Source organism: Toxorhynchites rutilus, chromosome 3 (assembly GCF_029784135.1).
Source record: "Toxorhynchites rutilus septentrionalis strain SRP chromosome 3, ASM2978413v1, whole genome shotgun sequence".
Lineage (NCBI taxonomy): Eukaryota > Metazoa > Arthropoda > Insecta > Diptera > Culicidae > Toxorhynchites > Toxorhynchites rutilus.
In genome coordinates, this window is record NC_073746.1 from 232,384,324 (window position 1) to 232,403,367 (window position 19,044).

Below are 19,044 nucleotides of genomic sequence, written 5' to 3' on the forward strand. Positions count from 1 at the left end.
GTTATTATTGGAATCAATGGTGCGAAGTTCTTTTTTCGATAATATACCATTCCGAAACACATTTATTTTGTTGTGCGGACAGCACCGGATTGATCTAAATGCTCCAGACACAGTTTTAAAAGTATACGGTAAAATTTGCCAACAAAATCGTTTATTTTGAGATATTATTCACTAAATATTTGATTGAGCAAAATTATACAGCAAAAAACGTGTTTCAAGTGACGCTTTGAACGTCTTCCTCAATATCTACACTCGTGCGTTTGTAAAACTTTGTACTTCAATTCTTCAATTTTTCTCCAAATAATTCACTTCTTTCTTTCTAATATAATTCCTGATAGCTGTTTTGTGAATCGGAGTGAATCATAGTTGAGATTTGACTATATGTGTGGAAGGTTTTTTTTCATCGAATATGATTCTCTATCACCTCCTGAAATCTTGTGGGTCAGCCTCCTAACACCCTGTATGAGAAATCAATATTGCAATATAGTCATCCCAAAAAAAAAGTGGTACATGGATTGGGCGAGAGTAAATCATATGTACGCCGACCAAACAGTTCAGGAATAAAAATGGGACACTTGAGCTTAAAAAATTCAAAATGCATTTTTTTGAAGAATTTTAGGAATGAGTGAATAAAACCGAGAATAATACTTAACAAACCATCTTAGAATTATTTGCTTTGTTCTCTATAACGAATTTTATTGGTTCATATTCAAATGATGGAGAGACTTTGCGAAGCGGATTATGATTTTTGGAAATTTTATCATAGAAATTGTTACATTCCAGATGGAAGCTATGTTTCACAATTGTCGTGGCTATCAAGTATTCTATTTTTCCGTTGCCAAAAAATGTTCATCGTATAAAATTTTTTTCAACAGGTAAACACTGAATGTAATTAGTAAACTTCACGAATTCCTTACACTCTAGAAATTTGTTTTCCATTTTTGAGAATATTTGCACCCAACTATTTGCAACTAGCAAGGATTATTTGTTGCAATATTTTATTTAAATAATTATAATTCCTCTGACCATTTTCCACTAATCAAACAATATGTTTTCATCTATCTCAATAGGGGTTTTTTTTACTAATGCTACTTCAAATTTCTGTCCATTCAAGAATAGATTTTAATGTACCCCATTTGTACTGTAGTGTTTCTTCTAGGCTAGCGTTCCATTTTTTCAATGTAGTCCAACACAGTGTCGTAGAAATTTTTCACAGGTATTATGAAATTCAGCATCCTGTAATTAGTCTGAATCAACAAACACTAAAGAAAATACAAAAAAAAAAACAGAAAATCCAATGTGCAGATACATTGTCTTTTTCAATATGGCAATAAATTTTTGTAAGGCCACCAACTGATCTTTGGTAAATAGTAACCATGTCTTGAGTCATGGAGTTTCAAATTATTCGCGTTGTACAACAGCAAATTTCATTAGTCAAAGCAAACAGGATAGCAATCCGTAAAAAATATTCCCCTCAAAGAAAATCATGTGTTACCATGCTCAAGCAATTTAGTATACTGTTCACCGACGAAATAAAACAAAAACTTTTCAATTGTTAGAACAACGAATGGATATCAAATATTGCCAAATTGCCACACAATCGATTTTATGTCCATTACACCTGTATAAAATCTCTGCAAACACAACGAGTAAAATTTAAATCCAAATTCAATATCGGAAAAAGATTGCCCGGTCTCAAAACTCAACGTCATCGAGTTTTAACTTTTTTTTTATCTTGATTAAAGAGAGAGAGAAACGAGAATGAGAATTTTTTTTCTTTTTTTTCTGAATAGAATTAGGAAAATCACGGTGAGATGACTTTGAAAAAGCACTGTTTTAGGCGCAATTCTTGATCGTTTTCGGATATTTTTGAAGCAATGCATCGGTAAAGCATATGTATAGCTGGTACCTTTTTTAGTTTTTTGATATTTTGCTTCTAGAAAAAATGGCAGACTAAAACCCTAAAAAAATCAGATTTTTTATAAATTCAAAATTATGTATCACCATCAATTAGGGTAAAAGGGGTTCAAACTCAAAAACATAAAAAATATAGATTGAACTCATGGCAGAAAAAAAGTTGAATTTTTGTAGAACTGTTTTATTGAAAACTAGCTGACACGGCAAACTTCGTCTCGCCCAAAATTTGTTTTTTGTTATGAATACATTCAAACATTCACGTTTTCTTACTAAGCGCAAACTATCACGAAAACCTTCCCCGGTCCCAAAAACCCCTACATACCAATTTTCATGTCGATCGGTTCAGTAGTTTCCGAGTCCATAATAATCAGACAGACAGACAGACAGAAATCCATTTTTATATATATAGATAATGACAAAGAAATAAATATTTTTACTTTATTTTTACTTTATATTCAAAATACGGTACAAGTTGATAAAAAGACGGGACATTCAAAAAGAGTTGAAAACGGTACGTTTGGCTAGCCTAATGATTAGCCACATGAGTAATCATACGGGCCACATGCGGATGTTTGAGATGTTCTGAATCTTCGTCGGCCTCAACCACAGTAAACTTCCAAAAGTCTCAATTCGCAAATTGCCTATGTTGTGAATGATGCCAGTGAATTCGTATGTAGTTTTAACGATGGTTTTACGTCGAGACCCGGATAAAATTGATTGTTGATGAAATATTGTGCTGTGTTCGATCAAAGAGAAAAAAAATATCGATTTCATCGAAGTGTTTTTTTACAAAATATTACATTTGACTCTTTTCACGGCTTGATTGAATTTTGAACAACAAATCCAAAAATCGATTTTACTCGCATGTAGATGCAATTACCCCAAATTCGTTTAACAAAAAAAAAAACAAATCTACCAACGAGGACAGCAGAGACGGGGTCGATTGACGATTTGAAGAATTGCGGTTAGCGTTGACGCCACAACCTCTTGGCTACAGATATATTGTGAGAATTAGCATGTTACATAGGTAAATAACAATACTTCTGAAAGAATATAAAGATGATTTAAGTCAACTCACATACCACTGGGATGGAGATTGTGCCAGTTTTCACAAGCACGAATTTCACCAGAATCTGTTATTACATCCAAAATAGACCGTTCAATTTTTCATCCATCCGCTCAGCATCGGAAAAATCGCTAAAAATTCCCTTAGACCGCCACCATTCCAGCACATCCAGCTAGTTATCCTGAATATATTCCTTCCCCTACATATTGCCTCGAACGGAAATGGCACTCATCTAGGGTGTACGACATCACGCCAAGCACCTCAAAATGACTCGGGGCTTTCTATCAAATTGAACGAGCACTAGGAAACCTTTTTTTTTGAAGGGCGGAAAAAGATTTCGCCATCAAACAAAATGAGAGCGGTTGAAAGCCGTTGGGTTATCTTGATAAAATATTTAGCAATGACTCCTTCTGGGTGAACATTTTTCTTATTTAGCTTTCTCGATGCGGTCCGGGTACTTAAGGGGTGCAGAAAAGTGAGTGTTTGAAACTATGCGAAATTGAAAATCAAGCAGCAACTTGAGCTTGAGCATTTTGGATATGTGTAGTATTGTTGTCATTTAACTTTCTCGCAATGTTCCCGCACTGAAGTGACTGAAAATTAATCAATAATGAATGAACAAATAAACTTCAAAAGCGTGTCTGGTGGAATGTGGAAGTATCATTTCTACTCTACACACCTGCATGGTTTGAAGCCGTTGCTTTCATTCAGTTTGTTTCGAGTGGTTGAAGTATGGTGACGTTTCTGGTGTAATGTCAACGCGAATTATATAACACTTTGTTATCGAGTTTTTAACTGCCGAGGAAGTGAATACTAGTGAGATTAATCGTCGTTTGCAGGCTGTTTATCGTTAATAATAAATTGTTAATAATAATAATAAATTGTAATAAATTGATAATAAAATTTCGTGATTGCCAATACGATAATCGTCGCAAACTCGTTTAAGATTTGATTCAAAATGACCGGCGAATCACTAAACAGCGTATTGTGTGGCTTCAATGTATCGTTGGGGAAAGGGATCACTAAATTCGGTTTGGTTCTGCACGTCTTACCTGCTTGACGGTTGAAGACTCGAAAGAAGAAATAACGCGGGTCGCCATCGAGGAGTGGACATTGACGTTCACGGCCAACACGTATTGTTGCCGTCTATAGTCAGCGCATGCCACCCTGCCTCGAGTACTTCAGTCCGTACCACACACGTATCACAAACTAAATTGGAATATTGAAGGAACTTGTTGGCTTCTATATTGAAGAATTGGGATACCGTAATTTTACAACATGACAACGCTCGTCCGCACACTTCGCGTGCAACTAAAGAGTCTTTGGAAAACCTTAAGTTTGAACCAATTTCACACCCTCCGTATTCTCCGTATTCTTATCTTTTCTCCTCTACTCAAGAGAGACCTTAAGGGTAATCATTGGTAATCATTGTAGCTCAGACAATCAGGTGAAGACACCTTGGCATCCTAGGTTCGAGAAAAATCAGAGGAATTTTTCAGTTACGGTATGAAAAATCATGTAACACGTTGGGAGGAATGCGTAATGGTTAACTGTGACTATGTCGCAAAAAACATTATTTTAAAGGTTAAGAATTGCCATGCAATTCGATTTTCACCCAATCATGCTGTTTGACTTTGTTGGTCTTCTACAAGCATGTGTGCACTACTTATCAGCCTACCATCGTACATTATGTACCATCACATTTCTAAACCTATTTTGTGGAGCTGTGTGAAACTGTAACGTATGCATTGAACCAATTGAGGATGTTGCTGACGAATCTTTTTTGAACGGATTATACTTTGTAGTTTATTTGAACTTTTTAAATTATCTTTTTTTTATTTTTATTCATCTCTATTATGTTTGTAATGATCTTGGTGGTGAATTTTTTTTTATTTTGTTGTTTGTATATTGTACTAGCTGACCCGGCAAACTTCGTCCTGCCCAAAATTTGTTTTTTTGTTATCAATACCTTCAAATATTCACGTTTTCTTACTAAGCGCAAGTTTATGAGTCCAATCGCAGAACTGTTCATTGATTGATCTTCTAATCGACCCCGTTGAATTTACCCTTTACTATAAAATTCCTAGTACTTCTACTAAAACTCATTATTATAATATCAGATTATTTTCAGACACAAATTATTGCTAGTTGAAAAAAAAGTATATATATATATATAATAATAAGACTTACGGAAGGTAGGTCATAAAAAAAACTTTATTTCTTCGCTTAAACACTAATGTTACACTTTTGGGATCGTAATAATAACTGAACTGGCTAATTTGGTTACGGCCCTTATTTAAAACCTAATTCTGTTGAACTTGCAACTTCTGTCTGGCGTGGTCCGGCTTCTCCAATTATGCTGACTTGGCTGTGGTGGCGTGATTGGTGATATGGATGGTCGAACGTGTACTTTGATCCTCTGACTCAGCGTACACGTGGAGGTCTGTTGCATAACTCCTCCGGGGGTAGAATGAAGGGCGTCCTCGAACTTCTACTCAATCTCTTTGGGATGATTCTCGTTTTCCAATCTTAATGACTACTCGCTTCCTAAAAACGCAAGTCGCTGTTATGACGATTAGAATGATCATTGACGTTGATAGGCCTCCGAATACGGCAAATAGCAGGTTCTTGTGCTCGAATTGTTTCAACGCGACGTGTTCCAGACTCATTCTATTGTGTATGGTTTGATTGTGAATGCTCGGGATGTCGTGTTGTTGTAAAATGTTCCAATTGATGGCTAAGCTTGGGAAAGCTCCCTAGAGTTCCTTTGTGTTACTAACCAATTCATCTGATGTGAAGGTCCGTTTATCGATTTGTACGCTACAATTGTTGAAAGATATTAAAAAATTTCCGTCAAGTGTACAGTTGTGCGGTCCGCAATTTGATTTCATGAGCGACCCCTTCGCATTATTGACCAATATCTTATTGATTGCTATCAATGTGATTCTGGTACTGTTATCAAACGTTGCTGTGCAGTGGCTTTCCTTTCCTAAAATAATGTGAGCCGAGCAGTTGTCTCTTAATGGTTCTAGGAATGTATCTTGTTGAATTATGCTGCTTGGATTTGTAGTTTTGAAGAGATCGTTCCCGCTCCGAATGACGTATTGAGGGAGATCTGTAATCACTGTGTTTTGGACAGTTAATGGGATGATTTGAATAACATCGCAGTTTCCTTTGACTTTTGGAACTTGCAGGATGTATAATAGGAGGTCACCTCTTGTTGCTATTTTGGGTTGGGCATAATTGAGGGCTTACTCAGGGAATTGTGTTTCTATTCCTTGTTCGTTGAGTAGCGTTTCTATAGTGAGAATTTCTTTGAGTGAGAGCAACTTACTGTTTGCTAGTTCTATCCGGGTTCTAAGGATTGTATCTTCCAAATCTTCTAAAATGGTATTCGTTGTGTCCATGTAGAGGAGAAGCATTACTGCGTCCATTTCTTCAAGTAGAATCTTGTTTTCCGTTGATTGTTGTTCGACGAGTCGGTTAACTGTTGTCATAATTTCGTCGATTCTGTTGTTGATAATATTGTTGACTATTGTTTGTTGGTTGTTTTGAGTAATTAGATTGTTCAGCGTGGTATTGATAATCCTCAAGTCGTCGGCGTCGGGAGATCCGGCGATCCACTTCCAGGCGGCTCCTAATGTGTCCCATCGTCTGGTTCTTCTGGGTTTCATCGGCTTCAGCTGGTACAGGTTGTTGACAAGTTCTTTACTTTTTTGGAGTATGAGATTTGATATCGGAATATCTCTGTCTATCTGTCTAGCCAGTTTAGAAAATAGGTGGACATTATTTTCGAGATTTGTAATATTAATGGGATGTATTATCTTGATAGAACCTGTTCGTAATTTACAATCGTTTATTTTTAACAATAATATCGGATCATTCATTAAATCGCGTATTTCTAATAGCTCTGATTGTGTGAACATTACAAGCGTTATGGAGACAAAAAATTTTATCAGTGAGTGCATCTGTAATTAGAAGAAAATGTTTCCGTTAGTATTGGTGTTAAATTTGTATTTTCTGTAGCCTTTTAATTTTATTTTTGTGTCGTTTGACTCTTTTATTGTTTTTGAATGTTTTTTCTGTTATTTCCCTGGCGTTTGTGGGTTTTGCTCTTGGATCAAGTTTTTTCCTAATGTTTGGAATTAAAAATACTTCTTGATTGTCGTTTAAATGGGGAGGTTCCTCTTTATTTTTATTTTGTTTTTCCTGACTGACCTTAGCTTTGTCGATATTTGCTTTTACTTTTTTTATACAATTGTTTCGTATTTTCTTTAATTTCATTTGGGTTTATGATGTTATTGTTATTGAAAATTATTTCATTCGGGGAAAAATTGGTAGCAGAATGCACTGTTGTGTTATAAAGAGATATTGCTAAACAAATTAGAGCGGGAGTATCTAAATTTGGGAATTTGTATTTGTTTGTGTTAATAATTTCGATTATCGTTGAATGAGTCTTCTCTACTTGCCCATTTGATTCGGAACAGGATGCGTAGGCTAATTCAACGTTTAGGGTATCCAAATAATTTTTCAATTGTAACGACATGAACGTCGTTTCATGGTCTGTTATGATCTTCCTTGGTGTACCGTACGTGCTAAAGTACAGTGCCAAAGCGTTTTTTACGTCCGTCAAATTTTTGGTTTCCATGAAGATCATTTGTGCGTGTTTCGAAAATGAGTCAACCAAAGATAAAAAGTTGTGTTTGTTGATTTGAAAAATGTCCATGTGGACGCGGTCAAATGGTTTGTCAGTTGTAGGTCTGGGAGATAGTTTTATATTGTACGGCTTCCTCTCATATTTGTGCATGTTACACATTCTGCACGTCTGATTTACTGTTTTAATTTTCGACAACATTTTAGGGAAGAAGTAACATCGCTTCAACTGGCTTTCCACTTCTGTAACCCCACGATGTGCTCGGTTATGTTCCTTGTTTATAATGATGTCTTGTCTTTGTTCATGTGTCACGTCCTCTACTTGTAATTGGGTTAGTACGAAGTGTCCTTTTTGGTTAAAATGTTTTCTATAAACTTCTTGGATGATTGGAATAAGTTCTTCTGGTGCCATGATTGCAGTCTGTTTGTTGTTGTGAAGTCTTTTTAGTTTGTCAGTTATGATGTCTTCGTCAAACTTGTCTCGACAGATTATTGTGCGCTGAAAATTGGGAAAGGGGTTTTCTGAAATGTCTGTGTTAATCCGTGTAAGCCTGAAAATAATCTGGTTGCGGTAGTAATTAATTGGCCTCTCCACGCAATGTATGTAGTAGTCGTCCGAAGACTCGGCTGAATGGACGGTGTCGTCATCTGATTCGTGTCCCTCGGTTGGTTGCTGATTTGCTTCACTTGGTGTTCGTCCTCCTTCGTTTGGTTCTTCCTCCTCTTCGTTTGCTGGATCATCTTCTTGTGTATTGTTTTCTGGAATTAATGGAGCTGTATTATGCAGGTTGATCTCGCATTTTTCTTCAGTTTTTCGACTCAACGCGTCAGCGACTACGTTGGTTTTGCCTTCCTTGTATACTATTGTGTAGTCGTAATTTTCGAGTTCTGTCCTCCAATTTAATATTTTTTGGTTTTTGTTGCAATTTTTTATGTACTGTAATGGTTTATGATCAGTAAAGAGGGTGAATTTGTTACCATATAGGTATGGTTTGAATTTATCTATACCCCACATGATTGCCAAAGCTTCTTTTTCTATTGTACTATAATTTGTTTCACATTTGGTGAGGGTTCTGCTGGCGAATGCAATCGGTCTTTCGATTTTGTTTTGGATTTGAGAAAGAACAGCGCCAATCGCATAGTTGCTTGCATCTGTGGCTAGAATAAATGGAATATTGAAGTCAGGATAGGCAAGTATTTGGTCGGAAGCTATTATTTGTTTTAATTTTGAAAAGGCTGCCTTATAGCTTTCATCGTCTAGTTTAATCGTTTGATCTTTTTTTAAAAATTTTGTCATTGGCTTGACTATTTTTGAGTAGTCCTTAATGAACCTTCTGTAATATCCGGAGAGTCCTAAGAACTGTTTGATTTGTTTTTGATTTTCGGGTAATTTCCAATCTAAAATTTTACTTATTTTTTCTGGATCTGGTTTGATTCCCTCTTGTGTAATCACATGGCCAAGGAATTCAGTTTCTCGTTTCATGAATTCGCATTTGTCCAATTGGATCTTGAGGTTGAATTCGGCGAGTCTCTTTAGTATTTTTGATAAATTCTGAATATGTGTTTTAAGATTTTTTCCGATTATTATTATATCGTCCAGGTAAACAAAACAGATAGTTCCAATATATTCGCCTAGTATGTTGTTCATAGCGCGCTGAAATGTTGCAGGAGCATTCTTCAAACCAAAAGGCATTCTGGTGAATTGAAAATGACCTAATGCCGTCGAAAATGCTGTTTTTTGTTGGTGGTCGGGATCCATTTCTATTTGGTGGAATCCCGATTTGAGATCTAACGTGGTGAAGTAGACTGATTTCCCTAAATTGTCTAAGATTTCATCTATTTGGGGAATCGGAAATTTATCGCTTATGGTTTTTTCATTGATTTTACGATAATCAATCACAACTCTGACTTTTCGTTTACCCGAAGCGTCCAGTTTTTTAGGTACTACCCAGATGGGGGAGGAATATGGACTAGTAGAAGGTCGGATGATACCATTATCTAGAAGTTCTCTAATTTGTAGTTCCACATCATTTTTAAAAGCGTGGGGGTAGCGGTACGATTTTGTATAAACCGGTTGATCGTCTGTTGTGATAATTTGGTGTTTAACAGCTGACGCAGCTGTTAGTTTTTCATTTGGCTTCAATAGAACGGATTGATTTTCGAGGATAGCTTGAAAGAGCTTTCCTTTTTCTAGTTCTGATAGGTGACTTGTTCGTATTAGTTTATCCAATGTTTCTGTTGTGATCTTGTCCTGTGGTTCGATAGGGATTGGCGTTATTGTTTCGAAGTTGTTAATTTTCAACTTGAAAACTTCGCCTATAGAAGGAGGGTCTTTTTTGTCTGTTATGATTCTGACTTTCGAGTGTTTATTCTTGGAGTTGTATAGGCCTGGTTCGATTATAACGGATTTATAGAGTTTCTGAAACGTTGGTACCAACCAATCGCCATTCTTTGTTGTGTTTATTTCAATTGTGTGTGAATAGAGTTTGCTAGCCGGGAAGTATTTTTCGTAAGGGTGTTCAATATTTTTTACAGATAGAATTTCTTTTTCATAGTCGATTTTAGCTTTGGTTTTAGCGAAAAATTCGGAACCTAGAATTCCGTCAAAGAAATTGTGAAAGTTCAGTTCATAGTATGTTTGTGGAGGAACCCCGTGACCAATTAAATTTGCCTTCCCTCTTCTTGAGATTTCGTGGCAACCGGAAATGTTTTTGATTTGTTTATTCTTTATAGTTTTTAGGTTTTTTAAAACACCGGGTCGTATAACATTTTTATTCGCCCCTGTATCTATGAGTAGTCTAATTTTTGTTTTCGTTTGTGAGTCTGTGCATGTAATGTAAGGTAAGTAATTTAGGTTGTCGCTCGTTTTTGCTGTGCCAAGCAAAAATTTATGTCTACATTTTCGCTTTCGCTTTCTGTTTCTGTTTCCGATTCAGGGTTCTTATCTTCGACTTCGTTAATGTTCACTTGGCGCCTGTTGAGCGTCAGTTTACTTCTAATGGATCCTATGTCCATTGGCTGGGGAGTGTCATTGACCGGCTCCGACTTTTCAGTTTTATTTTTATCGAATTGGGGTTTCTTAAAATTTTTATCATGGGGTTTAAAATCTCTCTGTTTTTTATTGAAGGTGTCCATGTGCAAGGCTGTTGTCTCCTTACACTTAAATTTACATACGAAGGCATAAGCTGCCTCCATCTTCCTCAATAAATGCATTTATTGCATCCCAGTGTTCTTTATATTTGGGTTTCTGTTTTGCAAGAGACTTGATATTCTGGCAAATCTCTTTGCACTTGTTATAATACTTGTGTATTGACATATTATCCATCCTAGTTTGCCAGAGTTGGCTTTTGTAGTACGTTAACTCCTGACGATCACCAAGAGCGTTAGTTAATATTTCTTTAATCTCGTCAAATTTTTGTGGGTTGCCCGCAAGACAAATAATGTCTTTGGCCTTTCCCTCGATTTTGTTGATAACTGCAGTTACAAATATTCCAAATTGTTCATCTGGTACAAGGTCTTTAAATACATTCAGCGTATTTTCCGCTGTCGTGAGCCATGCGGCGATTTGCTTCCTATTCCCATCAAATTTGGGAATAGATTTGATTGGGTCTGGAATTTTGAATAATGCTTCTACTGTTATATTAGTAGGAATAAGTTGGGTGCGGGCTTGTGCAGTGCTCGTTTGCGCTTGCCCTTGTGATAATGCATTCAATGCATGTCGTTGCTGCTCCTGCTTATTTTTTATGTCTTCCAGCATTTGAGCCAGCGTACTGATTTGGGCCGTCAGCTGTTCCATATTGTTGGAATCTACACCGTCGTTTAATGATAGATTTTGCAAAGAAGGCACGTTTTTCAGGGGGACGTGCGAAAATTCTGCACTTTCGTCACTTTGTGCCTCCGATTCGGAGCTGCTTTCGGTTATTTTAATTTGCACCGAGTTAAGCAAGCGCCTTGTTTTCTTGAGGGCGGTTACTTTGTCAGCTTTTGGCATTAGAAATTGCCTAAAGCCTAGTAATCAATGTTACCACAAAAGAAAAAATAGAAAGTATACTTTGTTTCACAAGCACACTAAATGGTGTTGATTCGCTTGTTTCTATGAGTACACTTAAGAGTGTTGAATTGCTCAATTGGAAGCACACCGTAATTGGTGTTGATTCGCTTCCTTATCGTGAATAAAAAAAATACTCACAGTTGTTTTGAGTCGTGTGCGTAGTCCCGGCCAAACGCTGCTGGTGCTCCAGGTGATGTTAGCGGGGGGATCCTCGAATCTTCGGCGACGTCGTTTAAATCACTCTGTCTGTTTGCCTTAGACGCCTCTTTCGGCGGAATCACTTCGCTAAGTTGGTTTTTCTTAGCTACCACTTTTTGTCACTAACACTCACTTCAGCCGGTTTCCGTACGGCTGCGCCAATAATAAGACTTACGGAAGGTAGGTCATAAAAAAAACTTTATTTCTTCGCTTAAACACTAATGTTACACTTTTGGGATCGTAATAATAACTGAACTGGCTAATTTGGTTACGGCCCTTATTTAAAACCTAATTCTGTTGAACTTGCAACTTCTGTCTGGCGTGGTCCGGCTTCTCCAATTATGCTGACTTGGCTGTGGTGGCGTGATTGGTGATATGGATGGTCGAACGTGTACTTTGTACACGTGGAGGTCTGTTGCATAACTATATATATATATATATATATATATATATATATATATATATATATATATATATATATATATATATATATATATATATATATATATATATATATATATATATATATATATATATATATATATATATATATATATATATATACGTTACACCACAACCGACCGACCAAGGCGTCCCAGAAGTCAAGACGTCAGCAAAAGCCCAGCCGAGACCCATAGCAACAGACAGAGGCGTCAAAGTTACACCGCGCGTGTAAACCAACATTTGCCGACGCCGCGGAAATCAATCGAACGACGCGAACAAAGGTTCGATCAGGTTCGAACCACCGACGGAAATAACGAGATCAGCAGATGTAGTCTATTTAAGCCTTGTAATACGATTATAGAATTCAGTCTTGAGCGTAGCCGAGTTGAATACGGGCATAAAGGTTTATGAACCGAATGTAAAGTGTTATAAACGAATAAAAAGGGTAATTAGAAATTAAATAAAAGTTTTTTTTAAACCGCGAGTTAAGTCACGGCATTATTGGCGCAGTCATTGGCCAAGTGGTACAACGAAGTGAGTAGTGTTTATAGAGCGGATATCTGGAAGCACCGCCACCGAGTTAAAGAGGAGAAGTTTACATCTACTGAAGAAACCAAACGAACAAGCGAGAGGACCCCCTGAGCGAAAATCAAGGACTCGCTGCCGTTAGGAAAACTAATCCCGCCACCTGGAACGAACGATCTACGAGGAAACCGTCAGAGCGGTAAAGAATAAAATCGTGGGAGAGGCCAAAGAAATTTTGATTGCTGCCGGCAACCCGAACAGTTGGGCAGAAATCAAAGAAATTATTCTAAATTCATACGGCGATAGGAGAGATTTGACATCTCATATCCAATCGTTGTTTTATATAAACCAAGGAAAAAAATCCATCACTGAATACTACAACCGAATCAAAACCATAGACACTACTATTAAATCCACAGCAACGACAATGGATGATTATAACAACTCTACAAGAGCAATAAATAATCTAGTGAGCCTTATGACTCTCACTAGATTCATAGATGGGCTCACAGAGGAATTGTCTATGCACGTGCGAAGCTACAGACCTAAAAGTCTGGAGGAAGCGTATGCAATCACCATACAATATGCCAACGCTGCATATAGGCAGAAGTTAAACCAAAAACCATCTGACACAAATAAAAATATCAGATCCAACAATAGTAACGGTTCACATAATTCGAAACCGTCTCCCAACCCCAATAGTAATGGCAATCACTTTAACGCGAAGCCATCCACCTCAAATTCTAACAATAACTTGCATAATCAAAAACCATACGGGTCTGCGAAATTCAAAGCTAGAGCTCCACCGCCAGATGACGATGTCTCGATGAGGACAGCGAAATCGCGGGCAGAGGTTAACAGCCACGAAACAGCAGAACACAGCAAAAATCATCAAACAGAACCTGACACTTCGGAACAGCTGGACGAATCCGTCCTCGATTCGGAAGATGACGATTATTTCGTCAACGATGAACTAAATTTTCACGTGGCCGAGGCGCTACAAAAAGAAAAATAATGAACGATAATAACTTTATTCCCTACATCACCATTGCAACATCCAAAGGCGAGATGAAATTTTTGATCGACACAGGAGCGAACAAAAATTACATATCACCCGAGCATGTAAACATAGAAAACTGCAAAACAGAACCGATTTCAAAAGTAACCAACATTAAGGGAACCTTTACAATCGATAAATCCGCTTCCTTCGACCCATTTCTTATAAATAAAAAACTGAAATTTTTCATTTTCAAATTTCATAAATTTTTCGATGGACTCATCGGATACGAGTCATTGAGAAATTTAAATGCTAAAATCGACGTCAGTAAAAATACATTGAAGATCGGGAGAAAAACTTTCGCAATGAAAAAGAGATTTCCCGAGAAACATAAAATCAATTTAAATGAACAAGAATATCAGTTCATAAAATTGAAAACCAAGAAAAATGGAGATTTTCTTATAGAGGAAGAAAAGCCTCACGGAAAATTTTCTATCTTGCCAGGCCTCTACAGAAGTGCTAATAACACAGCCTTTGTAGCAGTGCAAAATTATACAAAAAAATCGATGGAAATCAATTCGAACGAGATCAAGCTTTGCAATGACTTGGATACAGAGGTTGACCCATTCGAGCTGACAGAGCTACCGAAAAAGGTTGACTCTGAAAATTACACCATAAGAGACGATCATATGAATGAGGAGGAGAAATATACCCTCAGGAAATTGATCAGGAAATACAACGACGTTTTATATGTGGAAAGTGATAAGTTATCATTCACCCATAAAATTAAACATAAAATACGCACCGTGGACAGTATTCCGATACACTCCAAATCGTATAAGTACCCCTACGTGTACGAAAGCGAGGTGCAGGAGCAAGTTAAAAAGATGCTGAAAGACGGAATCATAAAAGAGTCAATCTCGCCTTACACGTCACCTGTGTGGGTGGTTCCTAAAAAGTCCGATGCATCTGGACGAAAAAAATTCCGTTTAGTGATCGATTACCGAAAACTAAACGAGAAAACAATTAATGACAAATACCCTATACCAGAAATTACGGATATTCTGGATAAATTAGGAAAGGCGAAATATTTTTCAACAATCGATTTAGTTTCTGGCTTCCACCAAATTCAATTAGCGGAGGAAGATACAGAAAAAACTGCTTTTTCCGTAAACGGTGGCAAATATGAGTTTACTCGTATGCCATTTGGCTTGAAGAATGCCCCAGCGACTTTTCAAAGAGTCATGGATTGCATTCTGAGAGATTTAGTAGGAGTATGTTGTTTCGTCTATATGGACGATATCATCATCTTCTCCAGCTCGCTTCAAGAGCACTTGAAAAATTTGTCGCAAGTCTTCGCAAAATTGAAAGAAGCAAGACTAAAAATTCAGCTGGACAAATGCGAGTTCTTTAGGAAAGAAACGCAATTTTTAGGTCATACAGTCTCTGAAGAGGGAGTACGACCAAACAGCGACAAAATTGATGCAATAAGGCAATGGCCAATACCTAAAAGCGAAAAAGAAGTGAGACAATTCCTAGGAATGCTTGGCTACTACAGACGATTTATTAAGGATTTCGCAAAAATTGTAAAGCCGTTAACAGCACTTCTCCGAAAGGATATTGAATTCGAAATTACACCAGAAGTAGTAACATGCTTCGAAAAGTGTAAGCAACTTCTGACGATCGACCCGGTATTAATTTACCCTGATTTTAGCAAAGAATTTTCACTAACAACGGATGCGAGTGACCACGCTATTGGTGCAGTGTTGTCACAAGGGCCAGCAGGTAACGACCGACCCATCGCATACGCCTCACGTACTTTGAATAAAACGGAAGAACGATATTCCACTACCGAAAAGGAGTTTCTCGCGATAGTATGGGCAGTGAAACATTTCAGACCATACCTCTATGGTAGAAAGTTTAAAATGTTCACCGACCACCAACCACTAACATTTTCTTTCACGAACGCTAACCACAGAATAATTAGAGGAAAGCTGGCTTTAGAGGAATTCGATTACGAACTAATCTACAAACCGGGAAAACAAAACGTTGTCGCCGACGCGCTGTCGCGCGTAAACATAGAAAAACACCTGAACGCACACTCGCAATCATCGCTTTCCCTAAATGTTGAACCTTCTGAGCGAGGAAACGAACCTTCAGACGACGAAAGTGACGGAACGACAGTACACTCAGCGGATACGAGTGATGACTACTTTATTCGGTATACTGAGAGACCTATCAACGTTTTTCGGACACAAGTCATATTCAAAATAGGAAATGTAGAACTTGCAGCCTACGAACAAATTTTTCCAAAATATCACAGACACACAATAGTAAAAAGAACATACACCGAAGAAGACATAGTTGAAACGTTGAAACGGACCCTGAATCCGAAGGGTTTGAGTTGTATAAAAGTACCTATCTCATTAGCACAACTAGTGCAGGAGACGTATAAAAAACATTTTTCCTCAAATATTATTTACAAAGTATTTATTTCAGAGACCATGTTGGAGGACATCAGAATGGAAGTCGAGCAAGACGAGATCATAAGAAGAATTCACCAATACGGACACAGAGGAATCAAAGAAAACCGGAACCAGATTCTACAAACACACTTTTTCCCGCAACTCGATCGAAAGGTCAAAATTTATGTCGATTCCTGTGATATTTGCAAAAAAGCCAAATATGACAGAAATCCACCCAAACTAATTAGAAAAAGCACATTTGGACAGAAACCTTTCGACAGAGTCCACATTGACATTTTCTTCCTAAAAGGTCAAAAGTGGCTCACCATAGTTGATTCATTTTCAAAATTTGCAAACGCGATTCCATTAAGCACAAGAACAATAGTTGATATCAAAACCGCAATAACCGAACACATTCGAAATTTTGGAAGACCTCAAACTATAGTGAGTGACCAAGAGCCATCTTTCAGGTCCATAGACTTTATGGGATTCCTAAATGATCTCAATATAGAGATACACCTCGCAAGTGGATCCAATTCAAATGGTATCGTGGAACGTTTCCACTCCACTTTAATTGAAACCTTCCGCACAAACAAAGCAAAATTTAAAGATTTAACATTAAACGAGCAAGTAAATATCGCCATCGACATTTACAATAATAGTTTCCACTCAGTAATAAAAACCCAACCGCGAAATTTGATTTTTAATAACTCTGGATCTACGAATATGGAAGAAATATCTGAAAAATCTAAAAACCTGCAATCTGCAGTTAAAATCGAACTAAATAGACGAAAAGATAAATACGAACAACAAAATATGAATAACGAAAAACCTGAAGATCTTCAACCAGGCGAAATTAAATACATAAAAAACTCTCAACGTTTAACAAAGGACAAAGATCCGTTTAAAATAACAACGATTAAACACAACAACGAACTAACATTTGAAGACGTCAATAATATTAAAATCCACAAAAATAGAATAAAGAAATAACCGATAAATCAATTATTTAACTCTCGTTGCAGATTTTCATGCATCGTCATAATAAATTGCACAAAACTTAAAGATCTATCTCACAACAATGGTATAATTGCCATAAAATTAAAACAAGTCAGGATTAGGATAGGATTCGAGAGAATTATCCAAAAGATTAATATCCACTCTATCGAACATAATATCAATTACATTGAAAAAATCGCAGGAAATATTAAAGTTATAGACCACTTAAGAAGTACTTTAGATTTCAAAATACAAAACTCAAAAGGTAAATTGATGAGCTTGTATTCCCACAGAAGTAAAAGAGCATTAGTAAACGCATTAGGAACAGCAATAAAATTAATAGCAGGAAACCCTGATAATGACGATTTAGAAATTATAAACCATAGTTTGGGAACTTTAGAGAAACAGGAAAATTTACTATCGAAATCTATATCAAGACAAATAATCATTAACGAAAAAATACAAAACAAAATTAATAACATAACAGACGTACTCAAAAAGATCAATAAACAGATTGTGGAACAGAGGAACAATTCTTTGGTAACCAGAGCAGATTTGGAATATATCAACATGATTGTAAACCTTGACTCTATAATTCAGATTCTCGGAAATATTGAAGAACAAATCGAGTTTGCTAAACTCAACATTTTAAACAGAAATTTATTTTCATTTGAAGAGAAGAAGTACATTTTCAACAGACTCAATGCTCAAAAGCTAAAGCTAGACTATTTAGATCAAATATTCCAGTACAGCTCAGGAAGCGTTATTGTAAGCCAAGGTGAAATTATAATACTGGTGAAAATACCCATCCTCGGGGACAACGAGTTCGACCTGATCAACATTCAGACGCTCAACATAAACAGTACACGAATCAGCACAGACGTAAAACTGGTGGCAAAGCATGGAGACATCATTTACAGACAAAGCGAACTTTGCGACATTTGCGAAGCTACAACCCTTCTCGAAGATGATTGCATCTATAACCTTCTGAATCACCAAACACCAAAATGTATCATAAAACCCGTCAGACAACCCATCCGTGTCGAAGAAATTAAGAAAGGAGTCATACTTGTTGACACAAACAAAAATGTATTGATCTCTGATTCATGCAACAATTCCAGACTGATCAACACCCCGACAATCATCGAAACAAACAACTGTACAATCAAAGTGATGAACATCACCTTCAATAACCAAGTAACTTTTGGAAATAGTGAAGAATACCTTCTCCCAATATACGGAAATAAGTTGATACAATTAAACTATACAGAGGAGAATAATGAAATCAACCACCTCAAATTGGAAAACCTTAACAGTCTGCAGGACATAAAGTTAGACCTGCATCGTTCAAAAAGGACAACAACCATCGGAGGAGGAGTCCTCCTCATGCTAATCATTATCTGTTCTTTTACCATTTATATCATCGACAGAAGATTCAAAGCGAAGGAAAGAGCAACTCTGGAAATTCGAAGCCATGTTGGAACCACCACGGAACTTAAACAAACCATTGGAAAAGGAGAATTTGGACCATTACCGAGTCTCGTCCTTTTCGAAAGATCGTCCGAGGACAGACGAGAATCTAAGGAGAATCTATATTTATATATATATATATATATATATATATATATATATATATATATATATATAAATGGATTTCTGTCTGTCTGTCTTTCTGATTCTTATGGACTCGGAAACTACTGAACCGACCGACATGAAAATTGGTATGTAG

General features: G+C 36.9%; 1 protein-coding gene across 3 annotated transcripts in view; it reads left to right on the forward strand.

Moving 5' to 3' along the window:
* The window catches only part of LOC129774902 (hemicentin-1), a 723,141-nt gene that overhangs the window by 29,061 nt on the left and 675,036 nt on the right, over window positions 1–19,044 (forward strand). The window lies entirely within an intron of this gene.